The sequence below is a fragment of the Cavia porcellus genome, unplaced genomic scaffold (assembly GCF_034190915.1).
Source record: "Cavia porcellus strain 051 isolate PalLab524CR breed Dunkin Hartley unplaced genomic scaffold, mCavPor4.1 scaffold_16, whole genome shotgun sequence".
Lineage (NCBI taxonomy): Eukaryota > Metazoa > Chordata > Mammalia > Rodentia > Caviidae > Cavia > Cavia porcellus.
In genome coordinates this window covers 23,033,737-23,043,914 of record NW_026947499.1, presented here as the reverse complement: position 1 = coordinate 23,043,914, position 10,178 = coordinate 23,033,737, and positions in this window count along the sequence as shown.

Here is a 10,178-nt window from a genome sequence, read left to right as displayed (position 1 = left end):
GTCACTGCTCTCTAAGAATGCCCGCTTTCTATGCGACTTGCTTCCCCATTTGTCCCTAATGTAACCAATTTCACCTGAACTATTAATCTTACTGGTTAACCATAGTTTTGTCCCACTTTATGCCCATCTGCCTTGTGAGTTGCCAGTTTTCCACACCTTGAACCTGTCTCACCCCACAGGTTTTTTTTTTTTACACTTTTTTTTCTTTTTTCTATCGGTACCAGGGATCGAACCCACGACCGCCTGCTTGCAAGGCAGGTGTTTATACCGCTGAGCTAAATCCCCAGCCCTCACCCCACAGTTTTACCCTATAAAAGTTTCTGGGAAAGAGTCCCTGGCAACCCACTCAGGACCCCTTCTGTCTTTCTCAGACAGAAGCTTTCTTTTTCTCAGTAAATATATTCTGCTCTTCATCTCCATTGTTCCTAAAATTCATTCTTTGATTTTAGAGAACACAAACTCATACCGGATATAGTAGGTTGGGAGTTTCATTCCTTTATATCAAGATCATGGGTGTATGCCACCACACCTAGCTCTATGCCTAGTCTTGATAAAGAAGGGGTTTTATGGTTTATTCATGTTTATAAACACTGATGTGTGTGTGTATGATACCGGGGGTTAGACCCCAAAGTCCTCTACCACTGACCTACATCTCCAGTCATTTTTGTTATTTTTATTTTGAGATACAGTTTCATAAAATTACCCAGGCAGGACTCAAACTGCTATCTTCCTGCCTCAGCCTCCCTTAGTGCTGAGATTACAGGAATGTGCCACAACTGGCTGCTTTTTAAAATTTAAACAGTATAGTTTTGCCAGAATGAGATCAGTCACATTTGGGTTTTTTTTTTTTTTTTTCTTCTTGAGGTGTTATGTACAGTAGTATCTTTAGTTGAAAATGTATTATATGTAAACTGAGCATGGTGGGACATAGCAGTAATCCCAGCCCTCAGGAGACTGAGGCAGGAGGATTACTGTGAGTTTAAGGCCAGTCTGTGCTATATAGTTTGATGCCAGCCCAAACCACATAGGGAGACCCTGTCTTTTTTTTTTTTTTTATTAAGTTTGTTGGTACATTTTAGGTATACGTAATGATCACACACCTGATAGGGAATTTATACCTGTACATGAGGTAACTTGATGTGTTTTCCCCATTCTCCTCCCCCTTAACCTCTCTTCTTATTTACAAAAGCTTTGTCTCCATTTTTCCTTTCTCCTTTTTTCTTTCCCCTTCCCCCCCCCTTCCTAGTTCCCCTTCCCACCTGAATATTTTCTTCCTATTTCACAATATCTAGTATGCATTTTGGCCCTTATTTACACTTTTGGTTTCTCACATCCGAGAAAGTGTGGTATTTACACACGTGTGTCAGATTTATTTCACTTGAGAGTGTGGTCTCTTGAGGTGCATCCATTTAGGTAGAAATGCTGATCTTTATGTCAGAACAGCACCCCACGGTGTAAAAGCCCACATCTCCTTCAGCCATTGGGCAGCTGATCGGCATGGGGCTATTTCCAGGATTCAGCTTTTCCAAAAAAAAACCCTGTGCTTTTCAAGTCCTAGATTCCCCAAGCTCTGGGAGACCCTGTCTTAAAAAAAAAAAAAAAAAAAAACCATGCTATGCAAACATTGAGTACATTGTTCTCTAATATTGTAATAATCTGCTGTTTTTTCCCAGCCCTGAATTCATACAAAGGAAGGATGAAATATTTTATTTTTTTTCCCTCCCACCCTGAGGGAAATCCATTTACAGTGATTTATATGTATCACTGAACCTCACCACATCCATGACTTACACCTTTTGGAGTTAGGCAGAAAGGCCCTGTTCTCATTTGGCTGACAGTAGAAATTCCCAGGCAGCCTCTAAAGTGGAAGATAGAGCAGCATGATTTGCCAAGACTACCTTGTGACTCAGGCAAATCCCAAAAATAGAAATGAGAGGGGGAGTGAGGGGAGGGAAAGGAGATCTTAAAAAGAATTAAGATGTGTTATGTATATGTACCATCTCATAATGAATGTAATCATTGTGCATTGCAAACATGGACCAATAAAAATTTTTAAAAATTTTAAACTACAAAATAGAATTGAGAGACTGTTTCAGGCCAGAAGACAATAATTTAGGGAGAGAGAAAAAAAAAAAAAAGAACATTACTAAATAAGTCTTTTCTGTTTTGTTTTTTATTGTCTTGTTTTGTTTGTCTTTTTAAGACAGGGTTTCACTATGCAGTTCAGGCTGGCCTTGAACTTACTTCGTGACCTAAGCTGGCCTCAAACTTGCAGTGATCCTCCTGCCGCAGCCTCTTGAGTGCTGAGGTTACAGCTGTCTACCACCACACTCAGCCTACTAAATAAATTTTAAAGGCTTTATCAAAGTTGAAAGCTAGGGCCAGGGGTTTAGCTCAGTGACACAAGCACCTGGCAAGTGCAAGGTCCTGAGTTCCATCCACAGTACCAAAAAACAAACAAACAAACCAAAAAAGACAAAGTAGAAAACTAAGGTGAATCTAACTAATATGATGTGAATTTGAATTTATAACAACCAAATTTCAGGTATGAAAGGATAGACATATTTAATTCACTCTTTAAAATTATTGGTTAGGGGCTGGGGATTTAGCTCAGCAGCATAAGCGCCTGCCTTGCAAGCGCGTGGTTGTGAATTCGATCCCTGGTACCAGTAAAAATAAAATACAGTAAAAAATAAAATTACTGGTTAAGCCAAGTGTGGTCTCACATATCTATAATCCCACCACTCCAGAGGCTGAGGCAGGAGAATTGCCACAAACTCAAGAGTCAGCCTTGATTACATAGTGAGTTCAAGGTCAACTCATAGCAAAACATGGTCTCAAAAATAAAAAATAAACTATTGGCTAACAGTGCTTGATTCCTTCACTCCATTTCATAGCATGCTTTTGGTTTTAGTTTTGTTTGAGACAAGGTCTAGATGTGTAGTTCAGGCTGGCCTTGAGCTCACTACTTAGCCCAGACTGACCTCAGATTTGTGACATTCCTCTTGCCTAGACCTCCCATACTGTTTTACAATCAGTCTTCTTATCTCCTCACACAAGCTTCTGATCTTTTGTTTCATCATGATCTACATAGAGCACTATGCCACAGAGGTACCAAGGTCTGTAAATTTATTCAAACATATGTACACATATACAGATATGCCAAAGTTTTAGAATAATTCTAATGTAGAAGTCTTTTTTTAATTTTTATTTTTGGTAGCAGGAATCTAACTCAGGACCTTGTACTTGCCAGGCAGGCATTTACGCTGCTGAGCTATATACCCAGCCCATAGAGGTCTTTTTAATACTTATTAATTTTATGGTTTTTTTCAAGAATTTACTATATGTTAACTATATTTCTAGATAATGAGGCTGTATCTGTGAACAAAATACTTGAGTATTTTCCCTCATGGAGCTTACATTCTAGAGATAGAAGGATGATAAATATGTCAAATATTAAGAGTTAATGGAAGGACTGGGGATTTAGCTCTGCGGCATAAGCATCTGCCTGGGAAGCGTGAGGTCATGAGTTCAATCCCCAGTACAGAAAAGAAAAAAAAAGAGTTAATGGAACACCTGTAATCCTAGCACTCAGCGGGCTGAGGCAGGAAAATTGTTGCAAGTTTGAAGCCAGCCTGAGCTACAAAGTAAGTTCAAGGCCAGCCTGAACTGCACAAAACCCTTTCTCAAAAAGAAAAAAAAAAAAAAAATCATAGTGAGACCCTATCTCAAAAAGTGAGTTAATAGGGAAAAAGAAAGTAAGAGGGTGGTATTTCACTTGTCAACTAAAGTTTATGCTGTTTTTCAGAAAGCCAATAGGATATTTCTATAGCTGGGAAGCTAAAAAGAAAGTGCCAGCCTGTTTTACCATAATCAGAGAGTGTGTTCTTTGCATAAATTTCCTTGTGAACTTATGCTTTTTATTGCAAGAGATTTTATGGTGTACATCTTGTTTCATTACATAAAATGTACAGGTTTAAGGGCCTAGAGTAGAGCTCAGTGTATACTAAGCATGTCCTGGATTCAGTCCCCAGCAGAAAGACAAAAATAAACAAACAAACAAAAAAACCTAGATAAATACATAGATACATAGATAAGGGTTGAAAAAATGATAGTTTTAAATTTCAGAATAGCAGAGCTTCTTTGAGGATGATCCCTCAGTACCTAATTTGTTGCCTTTGTATACATCAACTGCTTACTTATTTATGTCCCATGAAATGTTTCCCCTTACACTGTGAATGATACTTCTGCTGGATTATGTTTTTCTCTCTGATTATGATAAAACAGGTTAGCACTTGTGCCATTTTCATATTATGTGCAGTGCCCATGCAGAGATACAAATATTTCTACCTCAAAAGCTTAAGTCTTCCTTATCTTTTGTTAACATTTAAACTTTCTGTTTTAAAAAACCTCTGTCTTCCCTGATTTTTTTACACTTTGAATACAACAAAAGTATATTTTATGCTGTTAAATTTATCAGGAACAGTATTACCTAGAAAAGATGAAGACAATCCAGAAGAAGATTTTTTTTCAGCTTAATGATCTCTGTTTTTTATCCCCTGTAACTAAGTTGTTAGCATGATTTGATTTTTTTTTTTCAAGAGTAAACGACTTGGGCCTGGGGATTTAGCTCAGCGGCATAAGCACCTGTCTTGTAAGCAGGCAGTCGTGAGTTCGATCCCCGGTACCGATAAAAAGGAAAAAGACAAAAAAAAAAAAGAATAAACGACTTGTTTCTCAGCCCTTCAAAGGCATATTCTAATAGGCTCAGTACCATCCTTCCTCAAGAAAATCAGATTTAGTTCAGAGGTATGCCTGAATATATCACTGATGATGATTTAGTCTTTTATTTTCTTTTGAGATCTATATATACACTTTGTTTCATGTATTGGCATAATATGGCCATATTTTATGGCAGTTACTCCAAATTTTAGATTTCTCACGAAAATATTACTGTATTAATATGATCCAGCCATGTTTGGTGATGCATGCCTGTAATTCCAGTATTCAAGAGGCTGAGGCATATAGATTGCAATGAGTTCAAGGGCAGCCTAAACTACACGGAGAGACCCTGTCTCAAAAAAAGAAAAAGCTATGATCTAGTACAACCTAAGTACTTACTTTAGGTTGTTTATGTCCCTGAAGACAACATTGTGAAACACAATAATTATATTTTACTAAATACTTCAGAGATGTTTGACTCTTGGTTTTCATATTAAGTGAATGATAATCTAAAAACAAAACTGTACTGTTAAATCAGGAAATAGCCTCCTGAGCAGTTTCCCAAGAAAGATGAGCAGTTCATTTTGATAACAGGATATGTTAGAGTGGAACCTCTAATAAGGAAGTCATAAAAATCTTTGGAGTGAGATCTAGGGAGTTGGTTTCAGCTATTCTCTGTATAATATGCAACACAATTAGCCACTAAGATTGTACTGAAAGATATTTTGGTGTATAAGTGCAAAGTTGGGGGAGGGGGTTGTGAAGCTTGTTCAGGATATAATATTCTAGCCCAAATATCTAAACCCCAAGGTCATTTATTTACAAATACAACCTTTAGTGAATTAGGTTATTTCCATTTCATCTATGCTTGACATATCGTTTTATTTTGTGGTGTTGGAGATCAAACTCAGGGCTTCCTGCATGTAAGACAAGTGCTGTACCACTAAGCTATGTCCCCAGCCCCACATTTATTTCTTTAATAAATATTTGAAGTAAAAGAAAAAAGCAGAGAACTATAGGAGGAAAAACAGTCTAATAATCATACAGAGGACAGAATTTTGTTTTAGAGACAAGACCTGACTGTGTAGTCCTGTCTAGTTTTGAGCTCTACATATAGCAGAGGAAGCATTAAGCTTGCAACCCTCCTGACTCAACCTCATGAGTGCTGAGATTATAGTGAGTGCCACCATGCTGGATGAGAACAGATTTTTTTTTTTTCTTTTTTGGTACTTGGGTAAGAACATTTTGTTTTTTGGTACTTGATATAGAAAGGGCTATATTTATTTTTTATTTTTTTTATTTTTAACTTTTGAGACAGGATCTCAATAAGTTACTAAATTGCCCAGGCTGGGCTTGAATTTGTGATCCTCCCACCTCAGCCTCCAGAGTGGTGGGTTACCACCATGCCCAGATGAAAACAGAATTTCTTAAGGGTAAACAATAAAAGAACCAGGGAGGTTTATTTGATCACAGATTACTTTCAGAAACAAGACATTTCAAAATGGGAACCAAGAAACCACAAAAACAGAGAACCTGAGAAAGTCACATTGCAAGTTTCAAAGAATAAAGGAAAGAGTAAAATCTTGGGTAAGAGCAGATTTTTACTTTAAGGCCAGTCTTAAAAAATGGTAGTTTTCAATTAGTGAAAATATAGCTCAGGGAATATAGCTCAGCAGCAAGTACAGTGTTATGGACAATGCCAGACTTGTAAACTTATTGAGTTGGTAGCACTGGACTATGGAAATTTATAGTAAATTCAGCTAGTAGCCTCTATATACTCCACTATCAGTAAACTGGATCTGCTGTTTTTTTTGGTTGTGTGATTTTCTGAAACTGGATCTCACTGTAGCTCGCACTGGCCTTGAATTCACTATGTAGCCCAGGCTGGCCCCAAACTCACAGTTTTAGCCTGTTGAGTGCTGGGACTATAGATATGTACCACCATGACAGACAAATCTGTTTTAAAATTGTACCAACATCCAGTATGGCGGCCAGGGATTTAGCTCACAGGTTCAAGCACTTGCCTGATAAGTGCAAGGTCATGAGCTCAATTGCTGGTACAAAAAAAAAAAAAAAATCCAGTATGATTTATAGTAGGAGAAGCAATATATCAAATAAATGGTTTATGAGTATAGGCTTTGGAAAAACGTGAGTTCTAGTCTCTAGTTACTTATCATTTGTAATTCTGTTTTAGAATTTTAGCCTGTTGCCATTTAAAGTGTAGACACAAAACTGGACTGTAGGGGCTGGGGATTTAGCTCAGCCGCATAAGCGCCTGCCTTGCAAGCAGGCAGTCCTGAGTTCGATCCTTGGTACCGATAAAAACGAAAAAGACAAAAAAAAAACTGGACTGTAGTGACACATACCCATAATCTAGGAGACTGAGGTAAGAGGATCACAAATTGGAGCCTAATTTGGTCAGCTTAGTGACTTAACAGAACCCTTTATCAAAATGTTAAAAAGGACTGGGAATGTAACTCATTCGAAGGCTCTGGGTTCCACCCCCAGTAGTGTAAAAATAGCAAAAACACATCATAGAATTGTTGACATCGAGCCTTGAAAAAATATTAGCTTTTATTAAGATTTGCATAAACCAGGCATGGTTGTGCATGCCTGTAATCCCAGAATGTGAGAGGCTGAGGCAGGAGGATTGAAAATCCAAGCCCCACTTGGGTAACTTGGTAAAATCCGCTCAAAAAATAAAAGGATGAGGATATAGCTCAGTACCAAGTCCCTGGGTTCAATCCTGAGAGCCATGAGTTGAGGGGTAGAGAATGTGTGAACACTTCTAACTTAAAATGTACTCGGTATATTTTCAGCCTTTAAGAAATTTATAGTCTGCCGGGTGTGGTGGCTCATGCCTCTAATCCCAGCACTCGGGAGACTGAAGCAGGAGGATTGTTGAGAGTTTGAGACAGTCTGGGCTACAAAGTGAGCTCAAAGCCAGCCTGAACTGCATAGCAAGACCCTGTCTCAAAAAGAAAAAAAAAAAAAAAAAAAAAGAAAGGAATTTACAATCTGGGGCTGGGGATTTAGCTCAGTGGCATAAGCACCTGCCTAGCAAGTGGGAGGTTGTGAGTTTGATCCCTGGTACCATAAAAAGAAAGAAAGAAAGAAATGTACAGTTTGATAATAAAGATCAGTCTAACACTCATGAAAATAAAAACTATATAGGACATTGTATTAGTAGATGTTAAAGAATGTGATTCAGACAATAGATATGGGTTTATTTGTGGATATTGTCTATTTGCTAGGCAAACACTAAGGTGAGTACTGAGAATACAACGCTGAAGCCTACACAATCCCTGTTATCAAGATTACAATTTTGTGGTAAAACACATACTAGTAGACTGCTAATAACACCTCAGGCAGCTAAATACTAAAGTAAGGATTTGTACTGAGGTATGTGAGAGCTTACAAGAGGGACATGTTTTGAGGCCAGAAAAGGCTTTCCAAAAGTAAAACAATATATCAGCCAACATACAGAAGCCTAGAAGCTATCATTGTGACCAGTGGGGTATTCAGAGTCATAGTTAAAATGGTATCAGAGCACTGGACATAATTTGTTGGTAAAACAATTGGCCAACATGTACAAGGGCCTAGGTTCAGTCCCTAGCAGTATAAAAGAATAAAATTAGAACAGAAACCAAAAGCATAAAGCTGAAGAAGTAAATATCCTCTAATCAGATTATGCAAACTCCTAAATACCATGTTTAGTGGAGACTATACTGAAGGCAGTAAGAAACCAGTAAAGAGTTTCACGCAACAGAGTGCTAAGAGTGAAACATGTTTTAAGGCAGGCATGGGTGGTGAACACCTGTAATCCCAGCACTCAGGAGGCTGAGATGGGAGAATTGCAAATTCAATGCCAGTTCAGGCAAGATCTTATCTCAAGGAAAACATGTTTTAGAAAAGATTACTGTGGCCACAAAGTTGTGACAAAATGCTGGAGGAATAACAGAGACTCAGAATTGAGTTAGGCAACCTGGGTTTGCACATTGTTCTGATAGTAACTATGTGACTTCATGCAAGTTATTAAACTATGCTTCTTTATCCTAATCTAAACATTGGAGATGATCTTAGAGACTTATTGTGAGAAGAATTATCATTTTGGGTACACCTACCCAACACATAGTAGAGTGCTCCAAATTTATAAACTGTGAGGCTAGAGAGAGGTAAACTAGGAAAAAGAAAATAACAAGAGGATTGGGGGGAAGTTAGGAGCAAGTGGAGAAACTAAGGAATTCATTTTCTGATATAGAAGCTTAGATGGTTCCACTTACTGAGATAAGAAATAGGACAAAAAGCAGATTTGAGGAAGACTGAAAAAGGATAGAGGGAAGTGACTAAACTAAATAAGGTGAGTATGGTGTCAGAGAAACTAAATTAGGAGTGTTTCAGAAAGAAGAGGTGGTCAGCATTATTAAATGCCACCGGGAAAGTCATGTAAGTGTTAAATCCATTAGAAGGACTTCCGGGAAGATGGCAGAGTGATAAGCAGCAGAGAAAACAGCCTCTCTGAGTCACCATCCCGATACTGGAAAATAGCAGCATGAGGAAGACAAGAAGGAAGAAAGTGGGTCCCTTGGGCTCAGGAAGAAGCTGAAATGTGAATTGAAGCCCACAGAAGGAGAATAAATAAAAATTTCAACAAGAAGGCAGTAACCAGCGGTGCCTTTGCCCTGAGATGGGACTCACTGTGCAGGAGGAGCTGTTTCAACAGGCAGATACCTGGTCATGATGCTGGTGATGGCTGGTGACTTGAGACACAGCAGTGGAGGGGAGCACTGAACATAGAGGACTGCACTGGCTGGTAGTGAGTGTAGAGGACTTAGTCCTTCCATGAGAAGAGAGCAATTACCTGGGAGCCATTTTGGAGACGGGCCAGCTGAGCTAAACCAAAACTACTGCTGGCTTCACTAGCAGCTCCCAGCTGGGCACAGACCTTTGGAAATTGCTTGGGCTGTGACAAGCTATAAGAGTCTGGTCTCCGGGCAGGTCTGCTAATTATCCACTACCCTGCCAAAAAGCAGCTGCTCACCTGCTGAGATAGAACTGCACGATTTGGGAATCTGTCGCCACAGGTTGTCAACTAGTGAAACCAGAGAGGATCCTGGAAGTGAACTGTTGGTATTTCTTTCTCTTTCTCTTTGTTTTTATATGCATGTGAAAGTGGTTCTTACCCTCTTTGTAGTTGTAATTCTGCTCTGTTCTTCCTTTTATCGCTTCCATCTCTTTTCCTTCAGTCTGTACCAGTTTCCCAAAGTTGAGATGCTCCCACTTTATCATTCAACTTTACGTCTAATCTCTTCCTCTTCTTCACTTTTCTATTTTCTCCTTAATCCACTAAATTTTAACCCCAGGGGCAAAATTGACACACTAAGGGTTTATATTTTACATATAATTCTTTGGTTTTGTTATATAATCACAAATCTAGTTCATATAGTTAAAAGTTG